The sequence below is a fragment of the Ursus americanus genome, chromosome 2, assembly GCF_024610735.1.
Source record: "Ursus americanus isolate L20-20 chromosome 2, mUrsAme1.1.p, whole genome shotgun sequence".
Taxonomy (NCBI): Eukaryota; Metazoa; Chordata; class Mammalia; order Carnivora; family Ursidae; genus Ursus; species Ursus americanus.
The window spans coordinates 94,634,258-94,655,950 of NC_142128.1; positions in this window are offsets into that span (position 1 = coordinate 94,634,258).

The window sequence follows — 21,693 nt, forward strand, 5'->3', positions numbered from 1 at the left end:
GGAACTCACTTCCTGGTCTCACAAGTGAGCCCACACCACCAGTTCCCCAGATAGGCTGGGCTCTGCCCAGTCTCCTGGCTACCTGGTCCCTGCTTTCCCTTTAGTCTAGGTAAACATGATGCACTGGTTACACTTCTGGATACTTGGCCTGGGAGTCAGGCAGTTTTTCCCAGATGACTTCGATTTTCTGCTCTATTTTATCGTGTGTTATTTTGAAGTTTACCTTATTTTACTCAGTCCTAATTTTTTGGGGGAAGGTATCTCCTAGTAGCCCCCCTAATACTGTAGAAACCTAATTGATTAATTGACATATTCCAGCAGTGAAAATGGGTTTTCTATGTTCCTTCCTCCTGTCCTCTCTTTTGACTTTTTGGTCAAAGTCCTGGATTTCTCAAATTGGTATTTCTTTGATTTTGGGGACAGTGTGCCATCACGGAAAAGATCAAATTTAATAAATGGATCCATTAGTACCAGGTAAAATTATGCTCGTGATAAGACTAAACAAGCTGCATCTAACTCCCACTCCTGAAATACAGTGAAATTTCGAAAAATCGATTCCCTATCAAGCATATTCTTACATCACTTAAAATTATGACACCTCAATTATTCTACCCAGTTAATCCCTTCATTAAGCAGGTGATACTTAGCTTAAACCGGCATATATTTAATTTTTGAAGAACTGCTTTTTTATGTCTTTTGAAGATGGTAGTACTCCTCTGTAAACTAAATGTAGTTAAGTGAACAGACAGACTTCAGATCTTCATTTTGTCAGCTGCTTGGCCTTGAGCAAGTCATTTATCCTCTCCAATTCTTGGTTCCTTCATTAATGAAATAGGGATACTACGCTACTACCATCTGTCTTGTTCAGTTATGGCAAGGATTATAGGATATGTATGTGTATATGTATGCTTATATTTATACATCTATACACACATGGCACGCAGGTAGCAATTACCAAATGGTAAACACGGGGTGTAGGTAAGTTTGTTTTTTTTTTTTTTTAAATCACAGGGTTCACTAAATTTTCTAGGGCTCCAATTCAGACCACATGATTTTATATCCTCTCATTTTTCATAGAGCTCTTTTTAGTTTTAATGCTAATCCTGAGGATCTCTTCCTCAGGAACATTCCTGTAGCCTTGTTCATGTAAGGAGGGGCAGGACACACCCAATTCCATTTTGGCCTCTGATGTTGTTTTCTCTTTCCAGCGGGTGAACCCCTTTGCCCTTTTCAGAAGTATATTCCATCTGTGGTAGACACATTTACTGACCCCAGTCTCTCTCTTGGGCATCTCGGCCTAGTTTTTGCTTGCTATAACTTTCATCTTCAGAATCTCAACTGCCCAGACTTGGTTGGGGCAGTGGCCACTCCCTGCTTCATTGCCCCCTCTTTTCCAAACCTTTTATGCAGTTTCCTTCCTGTTCTCTGGATTGGGGCCAGTTAGAGAGAACATCTGGTACAGCAGTTTAGATCAAAGAGTATGGCGCTCCTCGGAGGCAGATCAGGTGGGTCCCAAGCTTCCTCTTAATTTTTGGCCACATTCCTCACGCCCTATCTTTGACTGCTGTTCTACACCCTGCAGCTTCAAGTTTCCCAGCAGCAGTGTGAATGTGAGTGCTTCAGTGAAGAGGACTGACAACTGAGACTTCCTGAAGGAATGTTTGAGTTAAGCACCGAGACTGTACCAGCCCACTCTCTTTTTTCTCTATCCCTTGACTTGTTCAGTCCCCATAACTGCAGAGAAGAGGTACCCACACAAGCTTGTAAAGACAGCATCATTTTGTATGTACCCAGAGAGATTCGATGCCTGGTGCCTCCTCTCCTCTCGAATAAGCCTAGAGTTGGAGTTGACAAACTTCTTCTGCAAAGGGCCAGCTAGCTGGTATTTCAGCTTTGTGGACCACACAATCTCTGTTGCAACTACTTCACTCTGCCACTGTAGCTGAAAACAGCTGTAGACAATACGTAAATCAATGGGCAAGGATGTGTTCTAATGAACCTTATTTAGAGACCCTGAAATTTGAATTTCATATAATTTTCACATGTTATGAAATATTAATCTTCTTTTGATTTTTTCCCCCCCAAACCATTTGAAACTGTAAAAACCATTCTTGGCTCGTAAGTCATACAAAAACAAATGGGACCAGATTTGGCCACAGGTTTACCCCTACTTTGGAGAAATTACATTGTTCTAGTGAACCATTGTGGCGAGTACTGCAGGGCTTCTGTGAGGTGATCTTAATTAAAAGCTTATCAGTTATCAGTTCCATCTGTTTTCTTATCTGCTCGCATGCAGAGATCATCCCAATGAGGTGCAACGATGACGAAGAATGATGTAAAATCAAAGTTTAAAAGTCCAACAGAATAAAGACAAGTCCAAGTCAAACAAGTCCTTAACTAACAAGTCCCACTGCTATATCAAATCGTTTCAAGAAAACTGAATCCTACTTCACAAGAGATCGTTGATTTCTAACGCTAGGTATTCTTATTTAAACATGTGTGAATTAGGGGTGCCTGGGTGTCTCAGTCTGTTAAGCACCTTTCTTTGGCTCAGGTCATGATCTTGGGGTCCTGGAACTGAGCCCAGTCAGGCTCCCTGCTCAGTGGTAATTCTGCTTCTCCCTCTGCCCCTCCCCCCACTCGTGCTAGCTTGCTCGCTCTCAAATAAATGTATAAAAACTTTTAAAAAATGTGAATTAATTGAAGAAGAAAGGAAACTATGTTTCCAGATATGTTTAGAGTTGGAGTCGGAGTGTTGTTGAAAATAAATGCGGAAAATTTTTTTTCTTAAATAGGTAAATGTTTGACACTTTACCTACACAGAAAAGCACATCTCACAGACAGTAAGTTATCTGAGGAAGAAACCACGGTGGCGTATGCCTAGCACTTGGCCCAAATGGGTTTGCAGTCACAAGAGGTCGGAACCAAGGAAGAGTATCCTACTTGATGTGTCAAGAGGTGAAGAGAATTAATAAAGACGAATACAACAAAGCCAAGATGAGCCACCAATCCAAAAGGCAGGAAGGGGGTCCCAACAGAAGAAACATCAAGGATTTGGAGCTAGATGTAAATGAAACAGAAACATAAAATGAGCAAAGGGCAAAGTTCTTGGGAATTAATACCGCTGAATAAAATGTCTACATGTTGGTTAATTTGTGTGTGATACTTGAGTGTACTGTTCTGGTTAAAATACACCAGGTGTAGGGTGCCTGGGTGGCACAGCGGTTGAGCGTCTGCCTTCGGCTCAGGGCGTGATTCCAGCGTTACGGGATCGAGCCCCACATCAGGCTCCTCCGCTATGAGCCTGCTTCTTCCTCTCCCACTTCCCCTGCTTGTGTTCCCTCTCTCACTGGATGTTTCTATCTCTGTCAAATAAATAAATAAAATCTTTAAAAAAAAAAATACACCAGGTGTAACACCAGTGTTGCAAGTATAGTTAACTTTTGAACATTGTGGGGGTCTGAGGCGATGACCCCTTGTGCAGTTGAAAATCTGTGAGTAATTTTTAACTCTCCAATATAATATGACTTATATTATTCCTATATATCTAAAAGCCTTTTTTCCTGAATAATATAATATAAATAATATAAAACAATATATGAAATTATTCCAAACCCATAAATAAGAATATATTCTTCTGTGTGGCTGAAGAATCAGAACAGATGGTCGTCCCCCGCCTTCAGGATCAAAGGAAGTGCTACTTATGATCTGTTAATAATATAGCAATACTAGTTGCTAGTACTGGGAATGTAAGTAATAATATTACCTTTGTAATTAGAACACATCAGACAAATAGTGGTGTTTGGTATTGAGACATAGTTGGTGGTTTTATATTGATAATTGTAGTAATAAAATTGATTGCACCTAAAATCAATGAGGCACCTGCTAAATGTAATGAAAAGAAAGTCAAATATACAGAAGCTCCGTGTGGGCTAAATTACTGGCTAAGGGCAGACACACTCTTGATTCTGTTCCAGCACCTCTTCAATTATTGATGAGGCAAGTAGACATAAGAATGATGGTAGAAGAAGTAAAAGTTTATATTGCGTATTTGAAGAAATGCTGTATCAGAGGTTATAGTTATTAATGTTATGACTCAATTGCCAAAGCCCTGATTTATAACAGATATTACTATTGGAAAGATTATTATGAACATGTGAACAGTAATGATTATGTTATAAATTTTACCATTTCTTTTTTTAAAAGAGATTTTATTTATTTCTTTGAGTAAATTTTATCATTTCTTAATAAAGTTCCAGGTTGACCTAATTCAGCATGAATAAGAAGACTTAAGGAGGTTCCTACAATTCTGGTTCAAGCATCAAACCATAAACATGGTGTCCCAATATCTTTATGGTTTGTTAATAGTAGGTGGTTTTATGAAAATAGGTAAAGCGGCTGAGTAAGCATTAGACTCAACCTAAAGACGGAGTTTGAACCCTGTGTTTACCAAACCCTGTGGTGAAAAACAGATTGAACTGCAAATTCAAAAAAAGAGCTTTGATTGTCTTAGGCTAGCCCCATCTTTCTCCCCTAAGCCCTGGAGAAGACCAAAGCCAGTTGACTGGAATAGTTAGTGAGGATTTAGCTTATTCAAGTGTTTGATTTGCATTTAGTTGTAAGATAGTCCGCAATCTGTATTTCAGGAACAAAGATAATACATGCATAGAGCTCTAAAGGTGTTTTGTCTAAGTTAACTTAAATTCCTAGTCCAGCACTGATACTTTGGGTGTTAGGGGAAGGACTGATGTTGATACAATAATGAATGGACGTAAAAAAATTACTTGGCTTATGTTTGCAAATTGTTATTGTATTTCTGTTATTTATTGATGGAAATGGTAGTGAGGTAGAATAACTTAATTGTATGTGGAACTATAGATTAAGTAGGGCTGGGATAGCTTTTAATGTTGGTATAATAATGTTGCTAGTTTTGGAAAACTATTCACTTAAAAAAAAAAACAGAAACAAACCTGTGAGTGGTGGGCTTCCTAGGGATAATATAGTCAGAAAAATCATAGTAGTAATTAAAGGTATCCTATTTCATGTGTGTGGAAGTCTTGTGGTGGATGACTGTAAATAAATAGTACAACCGTAGTAAATATTAATATAATGTAAATGAATAGATTTAGAGCTATGATGCTTGGTTTATAAATCACGATAGCTCTAGTCAGCCTAAATGGGCAATTGATGAATAGGCTAGAATTTTTTTTTTAAAGATTTTATTTATTTATTCGACAGAGATAGAGACAGCCAGCGAGAGAGGGAACACAAGCAGGAGGAGTGGGAGAGGAAGAAGCAGGCTCCTAGCGGAGGAGCCTGATGTGGGGCTCGATCCCATAACGCCGGGATCACGCCCTGAGCCGAAGGCAGACGCTTAACAGCTGTGCCACCCAGGCGCCCCTAAGCTAGAATTTTTATAGTTGTGTTTGGTTAAGCCCTCCTCATTCTCCTACCTATAACTGATACTATAGCAATAATTAATATATTTAGGTTAACTGATGGTGAAACGATATAAAACTAATGTTAAAATTTGATATAAAACTGATGGTGAAATTTGATATAAAAATGATATGTAAGTTTTTGTCATGTCAGTAAAACTCTCTGATCATTAATGGAACAACTTGTATAACTTCTGGTACTCAAAAATAAAATGGGGAAAATTCAGGTTTTATAATAAAAGCTACCATAGTAATAAAGGGTGTTGTTGGATTAAAAATTTTAGTTATTGTTCATTGACCAGAATATATTAATTTAAAAATGACAGCTGTTATTAAAAGTACAGATGTGGTGGAGAAACATTTAATGGATACTTCTATGGGTCATGGATTACAATTTTTAATTAGAACTAGAATATGGTTTATTATATTTATCTTGAAACCAATTCAGATTATTAATTAGTGTGAGTTTAACGTAATGATTATGGTGCTTGTAATAATGGTAAGTGACATAATAATGAAGATAAGAGGATTTATTAGTATGGGAAGAATAATACCATTTTAGGGGTATTGGCCCAATAGATTATTTAGCTGACCTTACCATGGTGTGATATGGTAACATGGAGATTTTTGAATTCTTAGGATTAGGTTTAATCCCTATAATTCTAGAAATAAGAGGGCTTAAGCCTCTGTTATTTATTCTATCAAAGTAATTCTTTTATCAGATATAGTTTTAATGTTTGTGGCAGGATACTTGCTTTAGTAACGGGAATTGATACATATCATATACATAATGTTAGCATTAGTGATAAATTTTTTCATAAGCGATGTGTAAAATGGTCATATCAGCATTGCGGATATGATGCTTGGGTTCATAAAAAGAAAATAAAAGAAGGGTTTTAATCATGAAGTTAACTGTATACATTTCTGGTAGGTAAGTATTGTGAGATTCTAGGAAAAGAATTGTTAAAATATTTGTTATGATAGTGTTGGCAACTTTCTGCTAGAAAAAGATAGAGCAAATGGGCCTGCAGCGTATTTGACACTAACACCAGAGACAAATTCCGATTCTCCGGCTGTTAAGTCAAAAGGGGCTCAGTCGGTTTCTGCTGCGGTTGAAATGAATCATATTATGGCTAGTGGTCATGATGAAAAAATTGATCATAAATACTCAAGTAGTAATTAGGGTTGATTATGTAAATGATCCATTTACTAGTAGTACTGATAATAGAATAATTGCTATGTTACTTCTATGAAATTGTGCTATGGCTTGGCATACATCAATTAGGGCATATTTTGAATTTGAAGCTCATTCTGATCAGGGAATAGAATAAACAGCTAAACTTGCTACAGCTGATATGAATAGTACACCTAGATTTATGTTGACTAGTGGATATAGTGTGGATAGTGAAATACATATTGTTAAGACTAGTGTAAGGGCTAGGACTGATGCTATGATATAGATATTGATGATGTTAATGATTGTAAAGATTTTTTGATAAAGAATTTGAGGGCATTGGTGATGGTTAAATATTTGGTCCTTTATGAAGTTCTATACAACCTAGTACTTTTCATTCAAATAATACAAGAAGTGATACAACGAGTAAAGTAAGAATAATTAACAGAAGATTAATTATGAATATAGTGTTAAGAAGAGGATTTGAACCCTTACTTATAAAGTTTCAAGTTTTATGCAGTTACTGGACTTCCACTTAAACGATCCCTGGTCTTGGTCTGGGCTGATAGAAATTAATTAGATTAAAATTATATCATGTTTTAGGTAAGGCAATTTTCTCTTTTTTTTTTTTTCCTATGGGGAAAATAGAAAAGAGAAATTGACCTGGATCACTCTAGTCTGAACTCAGATCATGTAAAACTTTAATCATTGAATGAAAGGACCACTAATAGTGGTTACAACATTGGGATGTCCTGATCCAACATTGAGGTTTTATAAACCTTATTGTTTATATGAACTCTAGAATGGGATCCTTTTTAGTTAATTTTAAAGTTGAACTGAAAGTCTCTCCTGGAGAGTCAGCTATCCCCCAGCTCATCAGGTTTTCACCTGTATTTATAGACCTTCTCACTATTTTTCCAAATACATGAATTTGTTCCTTAACGTGTCTGAAAATAACTTATCTGGTTTTGGGATATTTGACTTGAGTTCTCTTTGTGAAATTGTTCTAGTTAATTCATCATGCAAAAGGTAAAAGGGTAAACTTTGTCCTTTAAATACTTATTTCACCATTCTCTTGCAGTATTTTCTCCATAGCACTCATTAAGATTTCTACCCCCTATATTCGTCTTTGTAAATAAAGGTCTTATTTCATTTAATATAATTGTTAGGTGTAGTTAAGTTTTGGCTGGCTTTAGTTCAAAGTAGTCACTTTGGGGGACGCCTGGGTGGCTCAGTGGGTTGGGCGTCTGACTCTTGGTTTTGGTTCAGGTCATGATCTCAGGATTAGGAGATGGCGCCCCGCCTCAGGCTCTGAGCTCGGTGCAGAGTCTGCTTGAGATTCTCTCTCTCCCTCCCCCTCTGTCCCTCCCCTTGCTTGTGTGCTCTCTCTCTCAAATAAATAAATAAATAAGTAAGTCTTAAAAAAAAAAGTGGTCATTTTAAGATCATTTAAGACGAAGTCTCCGGAATGTAAATGAGGTGCTTTATTTACACCTTGGTTTGTCCAGGCACACTTGTCTCCTCTCACGTGTTAGATAATTGTAATTATAAGTAGTCTTAAATATGAAGTTAATATTTGAGAAGGGTGATGGACAGTGTGTGTGTGCCTCAGCCTAATGAAATGAAGCTCTCTGTTCCTAAATTACTACTAACTCTTCCTTAGTCTTCAGTTTCATGAAGGCTTTTGCATGATATTTATGTTCTCAAAGTAGAATAAGTGGCCCATTTCTTTCCATCTCATAAGCTATACCTTGACCTAATATTTTTATGCTGATCTTTATGCTTGTTATAATTCCCTTTTAGGGTTTGCTGAAGATGGTGGTAGATAGTCCAGATTAGCAAGAGGTAGGAGTATCAATCCTAGAACAGGCTGCCTAGAGGTTTGAGTTTTAAGCTATTGCTTGTAGTACTCTGGCAAATAATTTGTTATATTAATTATCTGGGTGTAGGGTTGAACATAATGGGGTATCTAACCCCAGGTTGGCTCTTAGTTAGTGTGTAACCAGAAATATTAAAGTCACTTTTGTAGGTTGTTTTGGTTTTAGTTAGCTTCTTCTAGTTTAATTAAAAATTAACTTTATTATTAAATTATCTTAAACTTGCTTTACACCAAAATTTTATTAATTTGGGTTAACTGCATGACTGCGGCAGCTGGTGCAAAATTTACTAACTCTAATAATAAGTTAGTATACCTTAGTCAAACTTTCATTTAGAACCATTTCTATCACTGCTGTCTCCTGTGAGGGAGTGGCAAGGCATAATGAAGTACTTCGTATTGAGTTTGAGACCTGCTCCTTTTATCTTGACTGATGGAGAAGGTGTTCTCATTGGGATGCATATACTTGCATGTGTAATTTTTTTTTTAAGATTTTATTTATTTATTTGACAGAGATAGAGACAGCCAGCGAGAGAGGGAACACAAGCAGGGGGAGTGGGAGAGGAAGAAGCAGGCTCATAGCAGAGAAGCCTGATGTGGGGCTCGATCCCATAACGCCAGGATCACGCCCTGAGCCGAAGGCAGACGCTTATCCACTGTGCCACCCAGGCGCCCCTTGCACGTGTAATTTGATACAAAATTAATAGAAGGAGTGGGACCAAGCCTATGAGTCTATGGAGTTTTGTAAACTCATCTAGGCATTTTCAGTGCTTTGCTTTAATTGTTAAGCTACATTAACTAAATCAGATCTAGAGAAATTCCTTTCCATAAAAATCTCCAAATATTAAGTGCTATGTCAGTTTTGAAAGGGGTGAAATTAAACTTAATAAAGAATAAAAAAATTTCTAGCCCACTAAGCCTGGTATTTGGAAAAAAAATTAGTTCTTTTAAATTTTATTTAATTAGAATTTGGGCTAGAATATGTTTTGGTTGAAACTGTAATGGGAGAAAATATATAAACTATGATATAATTAGGATTTTTTAGGTCTTGTATGTTGTTATAGAGTCTTATCTTGGAGGGTTGGCAAGATAAATATATATTATACACTAGCTAAAAGTCTATTGGGAGGTGAGGAGGTTTGCTAAGCTAATTTTGTTTGATGATAATATGTGTACAGATTTATAATAAAGTTTTTATATGTCCTACGAGCATTGACCAATTAATACCTTATGCTTATAATGTTGGTAAATAATATTCAGTTTAAGCTCAGCTACAAGTCGCTTGACTATGTTAAGGCCTTTGGTGGTGACAGCATCCCCCTAAATTAAATAATACCACATGTGTGGCACCACAGTTATGTGTGACCATGAGCTGATTAGTCATGAGTCCATTGGAATGTCTTATTTAAGGGAATAGATGGACAATTTTAGGTGGGATGGTCCTGAAGTAAGAACCGGATGCCAGGTATAGTTTCTCATTAAAACCCCCCACATATTATGGGGCGGAGAGGAAAGAAGTGTATAACCTGAGAAGGTTGCTAGTTTCTCAAAGCTTGGTGATTAAGGAAAGATAATGGCTATGATAAACATAGTGACAAGGATTAATTTGACCAACTTGTGCTATGGATAATCAGTAATGTGATGTCCTATGTGATATTAATGGTGATATGTGGAATGTACTATTCATGTGGTCTGGGTTTTATGTGTAATACACCATCATATGTATTAAGTAAGATGAATAGTTTAATGTACATGCTTATGTGAACGGGGCAAATAGTTTAATGTACAACTGTGTATAGTATTATGTATAATTAAACGAATATATACTAATAAAATAGTATGTGGTGGATCACATAATGCATGATGTACATAGTGGGTTAATTTTTTATTTTTTTTCCTCAATATTGAGTTAGCATATGACAATAAGGGATTCTTATTTACCTATAACAATATAAGGAAGAGTTTAAGTAGAATTTCAGCCCTGGGTGCTGATGGTGGAGCTGAGGGCTCCTTCCCTGATGGTCCCAGGGAGAAATTTGTCTCCGTTTCTGGTTTGAAAGAGTAATAAATACACTATAACGACTCATAATTTAAGAAGATTACATTCAGTTACGCTTGTAAGTGATATAATCACCAGGATAAGAAGAAAATGTAGATCAATTCTGTTTGGCCAATAATAATTAAGTTATGCTCAATGGGCTGATCTCCAATTCATGTTAATTTTAAAAGGCCTGCTACTAGAATCCAGAATAAGCATTGGCTCAGAGGTCATCATATTATGCTTTGTTGTTTTGATGTAGGAAGTCTTGGAGTAGTAGCCAAGAGCAGGATGAAACAGATCCGAGCTAAAACATCTCGTTTGCTGAGAGCAGGTAGGATTGTGTAAGCATGTCAGATTGTGTGAAGTTATTCTACACACTTTTCCTACTGAGTGAGGTTGCACATTGTTACTTGGGTGATGACGCTAGAGTGCACTGTTGAAAAATACTGTGGCTTACGTATTCATGTGTTCAAGTCTTCTGCAATGGTGCTGTGGAGAGAGTGCAGACTGGCGTGGCTGGCTCGCCCGTAGCTGTAACTTGCTGCAGGTCAGCAGGGGTAGTGAGAGCAGTGTCTACTCCACTAGATTTGCAGATCAAATCTGCATCTGCCATTTGGTAAAAATGATGCATATCTGATCCCATCAACCTCCCTAACCCTTTCTAGGGGAGAAGATGATGTGCTCTGTAGTTTGAAGATGTTTAGGTTTTGGTTTTGTCTTCTAATTGACTTACAAGAGATGGGATGGATAACTTTTGTGACGCTCTGTTGTCCTGTCTGGCAATTCTTAATGGCTGGAGGGTTTGTATGAAATGACAATGGCCTTTGAAAATTCTGACCAGATCCCCAGTGCTCCCGCGGAACACTCCGAAGCTGCAGCCTCTGTAGTGTGCACATTCTGAAGCTGACGTATCAAGAGAGACACCTTGCCAGGCACTGCTAAGTTAGGCTGAGATGGTCCATTGCACTTTCTGCTACAAACTTAAGAAGTATTCAATATGTTAACTTTCATACACACAGGAGTGTTGTGTTCATTTCCCAAGACATATTTTTCATGTGTCTTCTGTGTTACGTATCTCTGGGTCCTGGATCAGTGAAGTAAAATTATATAAAACATATCCTGGGGCACCTGGGTGGCTCAGTTGTTAAGCGTCTGCCTTAGGCTCAGGGCGTGATCCCGGCGTTATGGGATCGAGCCCCACATTAGGCTCCTCCGCTGGGAGCCTGCTTCTTCTTCTCCCACTCCCCCTGCTTGTGTTCCCTCTCTCTCTGGCTGTCTCTCTCTCTGTCAAATAAATAAATAAAATCTTTAAAAAAAAAAAGAAAAGAAAAAACATTTCCTTTTGTGAATTTATCATCTGTTAATTTAAATCGTGATGATAATGTTGATGATAAAGTGTTCCCAGGTTTTCTTATTAAAGAAAAAAGATATATACTGTTTGATGTAGCAATTTTATTCATGGGTATCTATCTTACAGAAATAAAAATACAAGCATGTTTCTATATATTGCATAAAGAAGTTATTTCTGTGTTGTTCAAAGTGGCAAAAAACTGAGGGTAGAATGGATGCTCTTTGTTAGAGAACTGGAAAATTATTCCATCCCTTCCGTGAGATGTTTTGCAGGTACCAAAAAGTGTGAATTAGAGCTGTAACAGATGGCTTAGAAAAATACCCCATACAGTATTAGAAAGAGAAAAAAAAAAAAGACTGGCATAGAAAAGTGCCCATGATATGATCCTAACTTCAAAGATGAACAATGATTTCTTAAAATTCTGCATATGTATGGACACACACATGCACCATCGCTCATGTAATCTGTAATAGGCTGTGATTAGGGAGAAAAATATGAATGGACATATACCAAGTTGGTAATATGCTTTATCTTGTGAGGTTATCATGTGAATGGATGAAAGAGTTAGGACCAAATCAATCGCCCAATCAAAAAATTTTAAAAAATAAAGAAAACTGAATAAAAATAAAATTAAACGTTCTTCCTAGAACTTAGGAAGAAGACCGCCCATTTCATCTTGGAACTAGCAAGCAGGTGAAGATTGCAACAGGAGTGTGAAACAAAATCTGACTGTGAATCAATGTGATTTTTGACCCTTGGATGAACTGATGAGAAACACTGACTTAAAAGTCAGAGCTAACCATAGGCTCTGAGCGGTCCGTCCCTCCACCCGGTGTTCCTTTGCAAAAGGGCAAGGTCACTGCTCTGCTATCCTAGAAGCAGGAAAATCAAAGGGCTGTGATTAAGGGAACTGAGTGAGGAAGACCTTATTTTATACAAGTTACAGATACGTTGTCAGCAGGAGCATGGCAGCACTCACCAGAGCTTTCGTTCCAAAGCAGGAGGCTTAGGGAATAAGGAAGATCACTTTAATGGCTCATTAGAGGGAGACTCCTTGTCTTGAGGGCTTTGATAGATTTTCTGGCGTGGGGGCATTAAAGAGGCTTTTGGCCCTATTCAATTTCCCAGATCCTATCAGCTGGAACTGCGTTGGTGTACAAGGGCCAGAAAAGATTTCCCAGGCCAGTTTGGGATCCATGAGGAACAGGGATAGTAGTTTGGGGTTCACACTAGAAAAACTGGCCTTTTCGTTCATATAGTCCACATTTTGGACCTGCGAGCAACGTGTCAGCCAGAAACATAGCTAAAGGCAAATAGGAAGCAAAGCAAGAGCTTTACTGGGTGATGTTAGCTTGATATTCATGTCCGCATTTTGAAACAATAATTTTTAAAATATATTTTCCACTTAGAATCATAGAGTTTTAGAACTAGAAAGGACTTTAGGGAATAAAGTTCTGAATGGTCTCACTATGACAGGTTGAACAGGGACTTTAATGTGTGGGACTAGCCTAGCAATTAGCATGTATTTAGCTGGCCTGGTACCTGGTTAATAAGAACCACTGATACCTCGCCGGCATTAGGAAAACAGAAAACCGTCCCTGTACATCTCAAGATGTTCCTATGTGGAAGTACCACATTGTGGTTCACTGAGAACCACTTACAGATCAACCCACTTCTTTTATTTTTAGAGAAAAAAAATGGGAAGGATATGAATAGATTTATTCACATTGTAGTTGACCAGTTCAACAAATATTTCATAATTCTTATGATGTGTCAGGCACTGAGCTAGTTGCTGAAGATACAAAGATTTATAAGACACAGAGTACAGAGTCTAGCGGAGGAAACAGACTCATAAGAAGGTAATTTCACTATTACACACACACAGAGTCACACGCTGTCTGGTGTGCTGAGTTGTATGGTATTAAATAGGCAAAATAGCAAATAGATAAGGTTCATGGAGCTGGTGGGAACTTATAACCAAGAAGAAGGCACGTGGTGCCCTTTATCTGTATCTTCAACTACATTCCTACGCACTTCCTAGTCATTCACCTAGTCAATGAATACCTACTGTGTGCCAGGTAATGTTCCGAGCATTAAGGATACATCCCCTCACGCAGCTTATATAAAAGCGGTCTTCTTTGTCGCTGCTTTCCCAGTAGTACTCCTCAATGACTGCCAACAGTGGTCTAGCTTTAAAAGTTAGGATGCCATCGGTAAGCGTTAAAAGGAGTACTCTTCCGTTTCACTATCCCTCCCAAACCGAGAATACCCTCAAGGAGAGACCCAATACTTACTGGCCCAGGAGTAATACAGAAGCCACTTAGACAGAAGTTACCATGTAAAAACAAAACAACTTTGAAGTCGTTTTAGAAAGTTTAAAGTTTATGAAAATGTTCCATGTAACGATGAAAATGTTAAATGATGATTATTGTAAGATCAGTCTGTAGTGATGACGGTCTGCAGACCAATCAAGTGGGTTTGAAGGTTAGCATGCATTTATTTATATACAACCTCATATGTTTGTGAACTCGTTTTGCTGGCTTGACTTCCGAAGGTGTGAGAAGAGATTAAAACGTTCTTTGATCTTTTCATCAGAGAACATAAAGGACCCTGTTGAAGCACATAAGTTAATGTTTTCTGGTGGGATAAAAGTCTGTGGGAATACAATTATAGGTTAATAAGTTATAGGGCTGCATAGCCCAGCAGAAAACGGCTTTCTGTCTTGTGGAAAACAGCAGGACGTGCTTCACTTATCTAGTACAGGCTCCACCAAATTTGTGGGATTCTTGCCCGCTTTTGCCCTTCCTCTAGAAAACTCACATCCAGAAATAGTTAAAGCGTACGCTTTGAATTGCATAGGATTAATTGCCTTGTCTGCTTCAAGAACCTGGTAACCCCCTGCTCTGCACTTAAGCCTCTGCTCTGCATAACCTGTGTCACTTTGTTACCCAAAGTCTTTGCATTAATCACGTGGAGAGTCTAGGAGCAGCTTGGGGAGCCTATCCTCCGGCTCCCTCTCACCTGTCTTGGCTGATCGGTAGTCTCAAGTAATTATTTCTGCCGCCGTGGGTTCTGCTGGTCAGAGTCCACAAGTGGTGACCCCGACGTGATCACGTCCACTGAGATTCCTCCTGGGCAGAATCGATGGAGGAGAAAACTTCACGGGAACTTCATCCCTGTAAGGGACAGCTGTAGCCCTCTTGGGAGAGTTGCCAACGTGTCTAGTATTCAGTGAGAGTCTCTTCTGTACCGATTATGGGCCAACAAATGATTAAGGAACAGCTTCTTTACCTCAGAACTTTTCAACTTGGAAAAGTGGCCATTGCAAGGTTTCTGAGGATCAACGTGTTAAGTTTCTGCAGATCGTGCGCCGTCTGCCCTTGGGGTCCAGACCAAGGGACAATAGATCTAGACATGAGCAAGGGAAAAGATCCCCATCTGTGTATTAGTAACCTGGGGTTTAATATGTAGGGCCTTGTGTCCCCTAGACATCTCCCCTTCCTGAGAGCACAGGGAGGAGGAGGAACCCTTCTCTTGCTCCTCCTCTTCCCCCTTCTACTCCACCATTAAAGGAAGATGATCTCCCCTTTCAGCCTCCTCCTGCATATTTAATGAAAAACAAGTGGAAAAACTCTCTGTGAGGCAACAATGTGTTGTTTTTTAATATTTTATTTATTTGAGAGAGTGAGAGTGCATAAGCAGGGGGGAGGGGCAAATTAAAACTGACAATGGACATAGCTATCTATCTTCCACATTTAAAGATTTCTCTCAAAATTGGGATGTTCGACACACCACCGGTATCCCCTACAATCCTACCGGACAGGCCATCTATAGAACGCACCCACGCCATACTAAAAACGTGTTAAAAAAAACAAAAAAGGGGGGAATACCTATAATAATCACCACAGGATGCACTTCCGAAGGCATTATACACTTTCAATTTTTAGAATTGCAATTCATGTGGCCTCAGGGTCGCCGACTAACATTTTAAATCTTCCCCTGAAACCCCTATTTGGGCAAAGGTTTTGATGAAGGACATCACCCAAGAGGGTAACTTCTGGAAAGGACCCTATGAATTGATTACCTGGGGGCGAGGATATGCTTGTGTTCTCCCCACAGGACACACTGGGTGCCAGTCCATTTTGTCAGACCTTACCATGAGATGGAAGGATGAGCCCTTCAGCCCTCTCCCAGAGATGCCAATCATTCTCTTCAAGGACATTAACAGAGACCCTGCCCAGAAACAACCAAAGTGGTTGATGTGACCTGGGGACAACTAAAAAAACCTGATCAACAGGCCACTGAAGTCATGCAGGGGGTCAGAGCGCCTTCCACCCCAGAAAATAGATTTTTAGCATATTTAGCTGTGGTATCACAGAACTCAGCCAAGGTAATAATGTTCTTGTTCCTTTCCCCTGTTTGTGTTACCTCAGCTCAGCCTCATCTATACTGGGCACACATTACCAACCCCTCCCCCCCTTTAGACCCATCTCATGGTGGGATGCTGACCCTCCTTTGAGCAGCAATGACACTCTATGGACTGGGGGCACTTGGCACCCTCTCAGAACAACATGATTGGCTGGCTTTAAATAAATCTGTTTCCTTTGTCCCCCCCCCCCCCTTTATTTTTTACCAGTCTGTTTCACCACTGTTGACACGTCAGGCTGTTTAAAAATTACATCTCGAACTTATTTGCATTACCTACCTAAATTTAAAGACCAAAATTCCAATCTTAGATTTATTTTCATTGCAGTCATAGACTCTGGAACCCCTTTCAACAATTCTTCCCCCCCCCAACAATAGACCATTGTCAAATGACTAAGGTCTGGTCTCCTAATAGCCAGTTTGTCTCCTTGAAACCCTGTAGATCTTATGCCCACGAAAAACCCCTCTTCCATAATTATACTCTTTTTGATTGGGGCCACAAGGATATTTGTCCTCTTCAGGAAAGAAAATAAAATTTTTAGAACCCAACACCACCACCATCCATTGGACTGATGGGGGACTTTCTGGTTTCATCTTAAGGGTCACCACTGGCTCTATACATAGCTCTTGGCATTTCACTTAATGGCATATTGCCCTCCCTTTTCTTCCCTGAAATGTTTCCCATGGCCACTTTAATAACAATGGTGGAAAGTGTACAGTTAACCTCACCTCCAATATTTCTGATCACATTTTGTCTTGCACTCCACACCATTATGCTTTTTCTAATGTCCATCCTTGAGATAACTATCACCTTTCATGGCAGTCTTTCTATGCTCAATAGTCAAACTCCTGCATGGTATATACTTCCTGTGTTAGCCACTTGCATATTACAAAACTATCTCTCATAGTATCATGTTAAAATGTCAACCTCAAGTATGGTTACCTGTGAATTTGACACACCCTTGGGAAGGATCTAATGGCCTTGCTGGGCTAACTCAAACCATTTCTAAATGGAGATCCAAATGATTTATTGGAGGGCTTATGGCTTTCCTCATCTCAGCAGTAATTATTTTAGCTACTGCTTTAGTTGCTTCTGTTTCCCTTACAAAATCTATACACACAGCAAAGGTCATTAATCATGTTATCACGAATATAACACATGCTATGATAGCCTAGACCCAACTAGATAATGGCATCAGGCAAAGATTACAAGCAGTTGAAGCAGCCCTCGAGTGGCTGGGAGATAGACAACAGGTTCTTATTGAGATAACTTATTCAGCGATTGGCAACATGAAAAATATGTCACTCCCTTGCCTTACAACCAATCTCAACATTCTTGGGAATGGATAAAAAGACACTTGCAAAGAGCTTTCTCCTCCAACCTGCAGTCCGACATCGATACTTTGCCCAGTTGCATCAAAAATTACTTAACATACAAAAAGAGACTCAAACAAATATTAAACAGGAATTGTCGAATAACATAAAATGGTTAAATCCCACTAACTGGTTCCATGGCATCAATCTACATATATAGAGTATTGGAGCATTATGTTTGTTGATCATTTTTGTTTTCTCCATAGTCTTCAAGCTGACTTTTTCTACCCTGACTGCCTCAAGATGCCAAAATTAACAGATGATAGCACTGCTTCAATCAAGACTCCAGATGAATCAATAAACAGAGAAGGGGGAGATATGGGAATACAATCATGGGTTAATAAGTTATGGGGCCACCGGACGCAGCAGAAAATGGCTTTCTGTCTTGTGGAAAACAACAGGACATGCTTCACTTATTTAGTACAGGCTCTACCAGATTTGTGGGATTCTTGTCCGCTTTTGCCCTTCCTCTAGAAAACTCATATCCAGAAATAGTAAAGCCTATCCTTTGAATTGCTTAAGATAATTGCCTTGTCTGCTTCAAGAACCTTGTAACCCCCTGCTCTGTACTTGGGCCTATTTATTTATTTAATTGTTATTATTATTTTATTTAGCCAACATATAGTACATCATTAATTTTTGATGTAGAGTTCAATGTTTCATTAGTTGCACATAATACCCAGTGCTCATCACAACACGTGCCCTCTGTAATACCGTATGATGGCTCTTTTATAGTAAAATGATTTTTTTCTTTTCATTCCAAGGACTACCTTAGACTCAAAGAAGCACCCACTTATTTTGACATCTCAACTTTCACTGTACTGTTTATCAACTGTCAAAAGAAAATTCAGAGAGATTTACCTGATATGAATATTTTATTGAGTGAGAAACAAAATAGTCTTGAACAGGGAGACTTCAAACCCAAAAGTGGTATGACGCTCAGAGGCATTATGCTGCAGGGTGACTTATAAAGTGAAAGCGAGAGAGTTGTTTAACCTTTACAATGATGATGATTATAGTGATTATTACAATAGAAGTTTCCAGATAGCGGGGGATTGGTTGAAAGTGATTACCTTATACCATTTTAGGAAGAGGACACGTTTCATTTATGATTTTTTTAGAGGCATTTAAAAGAAATAAATCAAATTAAATTGCATTTACATTTATGAACTAAGCTAGATTAAGTTTTGTTTGAGTGGCTTAGCTGGTTTTATCTGCTCAGGGAATGTTCAAGCCTGATCGACGTCTTATTTTATTTTGACACTATCATGCCTTAGTTACCATTATCGTTGTAATCGCATAATGCTCTTTCATTTCCAAAAATAAATGATAGATTTTGCAGAGTGTAGGAGTCATGTTTTCTATTCTTCTTTGGATTTTTCTCAGCACGATTCCTGGCACAATGCCCAACGCATGCATATATTCTTACCAGATTATTTACTGAATGTCTGAAATTTTAGAAATAGGGCCCAATTTTAGAAGCAGAAGCCTAATACAGAAGAGGCTATGATCTTTAGCGGTCTTCCTTGCAGTCAAGCCCACATAAAGTTAACGAAACTTTGACAAATATTGTACTGCTTTTCATTGTCCTTCACCTTCTTGATAGTATCAACTATTGTAACATCGTTGTTAAAGGAATCAGACCTGGAAAAAAAAAAAAGCCCAGTAACAGAAATAATTTCTTTCCAATTGGAGACTTTGTATTCCTGGGAAATAAATCAATATTTACAATAAAAAGCAAGCGTTTATAATTTTTGCCCTATGCATCTCTTCCATCTGGCTGTTCCTGAGTTATATCCTTTTATAATAAACTGGTAACTTAGGGTATAAAATGTTTCCTTCAGTTCTGTGAGCTGCTCTAATTGAACCCAAAGAGGGAATCATAGGAACCTCCGAGCTGTAGTGAGTTGGACAGTCCCAGAAGCTTGTGACGGGCATCTGAAGTGGGTGAGGCAGCAGTCTTGTAGGACTGAACTCTTAACCTGTGGAATCTGATGCACTCTCTGGGTAGATAGTGTCAGAAGTGTGTTGAATTGTAGGACATCCCACTGGTATCCAGAGAATTGCTTGGTGGTGTAAGGGGATTCCCCCTTTCTCCTGCCAAATGTGGGACTTGGTCTCAGAGCATAATATTAGATAAGAATGAGATGAATGAATAAACATTAGACAGCACTTACGCATAGTCTCCATAATGAAAGTCAAAGTTACCAAACAGCAAACTTGCTCATCTGTTTAGTGGTGTGTCAAACCAACAAATTATCTGAAGACTCATATATGAGCTGAAAGTCCAGGGATATCTACCTGGCACCGAAGTGCAACTTCCTCCGTCCTCAGATCCAGGAATAAGACTAAGAGATGCCTGTGGGTAACGTGACGGCACTCAAGACATGGGCAGCAAAGAAAAGACAAAGAAGAAAAGAATCGAAGAAGAGTGATTTAGAATCAGACAGATCTGGTTTGAAACTCAGCTCCGGCATGTATTAGCTGCCTGAACTTGAGAAAGTGATTTCATTTCTAAATCTCTCTCTTTTTTTTTTTAAGCAGTAAAACGGGGATGTAAGCTACTGCAGAATGTGGCCGCAGGGATAAATTAGCTGACGTATATGAGACAGCAGCATATGCTGCTTGGAGAAGAGTATTTTTGCACACATACTCATTTAGCAGCAAAGCATATCATTCTGGAAGAAAGTACAGCTGGTAAGGAAAATGGCACAAAAAATATACTCTTCTGTTTAAGAGAAGCTTTCTTAGGTTAAGATAGTGCGTGTTGTAGCTCTTAGTAGAAGTAAGCAAGTAGCTTGAGAAATCAAGTGGTGAGTCACTGAAAGTGGTCTTTATTTAACCACTTATAACGAAGCCAAACCTAATCTCTTTTGTCCTGACACATGCTTTTGAGCTTTAAAGATTCTTAAACATCAGTGAACACCAGGATTAACTCGAATGGATTGCGAACCAACATAAAACACATTCCCATAACGGGCTTCACCCCAAGCCTACTGCATCAGAAATGAAGGGTGAAGTCCAAGAACCAATCACTTCCCTTGTAATACCTCACCTCACCCACTAGCTCTGAAAGGAAAGAAACAAAAACCTTCCCCAGGCATGAGAACTGCTGAGTTGAAGGATCCGAAAAGTCCAGCATATAAGCTCGACCAGACCACACTAGATTTGGTGCCCTTGGTCACACAAGCTGCAGGTTCTGGCGCCTTTGGCCAGCGCCTTAGTAGGGAGCAACTGCACATGCATGTAAACACCCGCTTCGTGTCTTTTAGGGTAGTGCTACTTATATTTATGCTTAACTTAGCTCCAAGGAAGGCCATCTGGTCCTTATTCCAGAGTGTGGGTTTGAGATAACTCTTAAATTCTTGTGTGACTTGCATAAAGTCTAGAATAAAAAATTTGCTTCTTCTATGTACTGGATGTTTGACCTTGGGTAAATTACTTAATGTTTACGAGCATTAATTTTTTCTTTCATAGAACGGAGATATTAATAGTTGCAACTTAAAGAATTGTAGTAGTAAATCCTGCATGACATTTTCTATTATAATCAAGAGTCTGAAGGCTCAAATAGACAAAACTCAGGAAAACAGTATTTGTTACATAACGCTGATTAACAAAGCTTGTTTCCATCTAGAAATGCTTAAACTATAAAACTGCCCAGTACAGAGCCTGGCAAAAACAGGCTTGAATGGATTACTTAGAAGTACTTAGAAGTACCAGTGCTCTCTCTAACTCTTTCCCTAACTCATGGCAGAGTTTCACGTTCTGCCTTGCTTGTTATTTTGCACTGTTATTATTATCTCTCTCTTTTTAAAAAAGATTTTATTTATTTATTTGACCGAGAGAGACAGCCAGTGAGAGAGGGAGCACAAGCAGGGGGAGTGGGAGAGGAAGAAGCAGGCTCCCAGCAGAGGAGCCCGATGCGGGGCTCGATCCCAGGACTCTCCAAGCAATAGAAATTGACAAGAGGTCAAATGGGAGTTTCAGGCAAGGCTGTTATTGGGGCTTATGCTC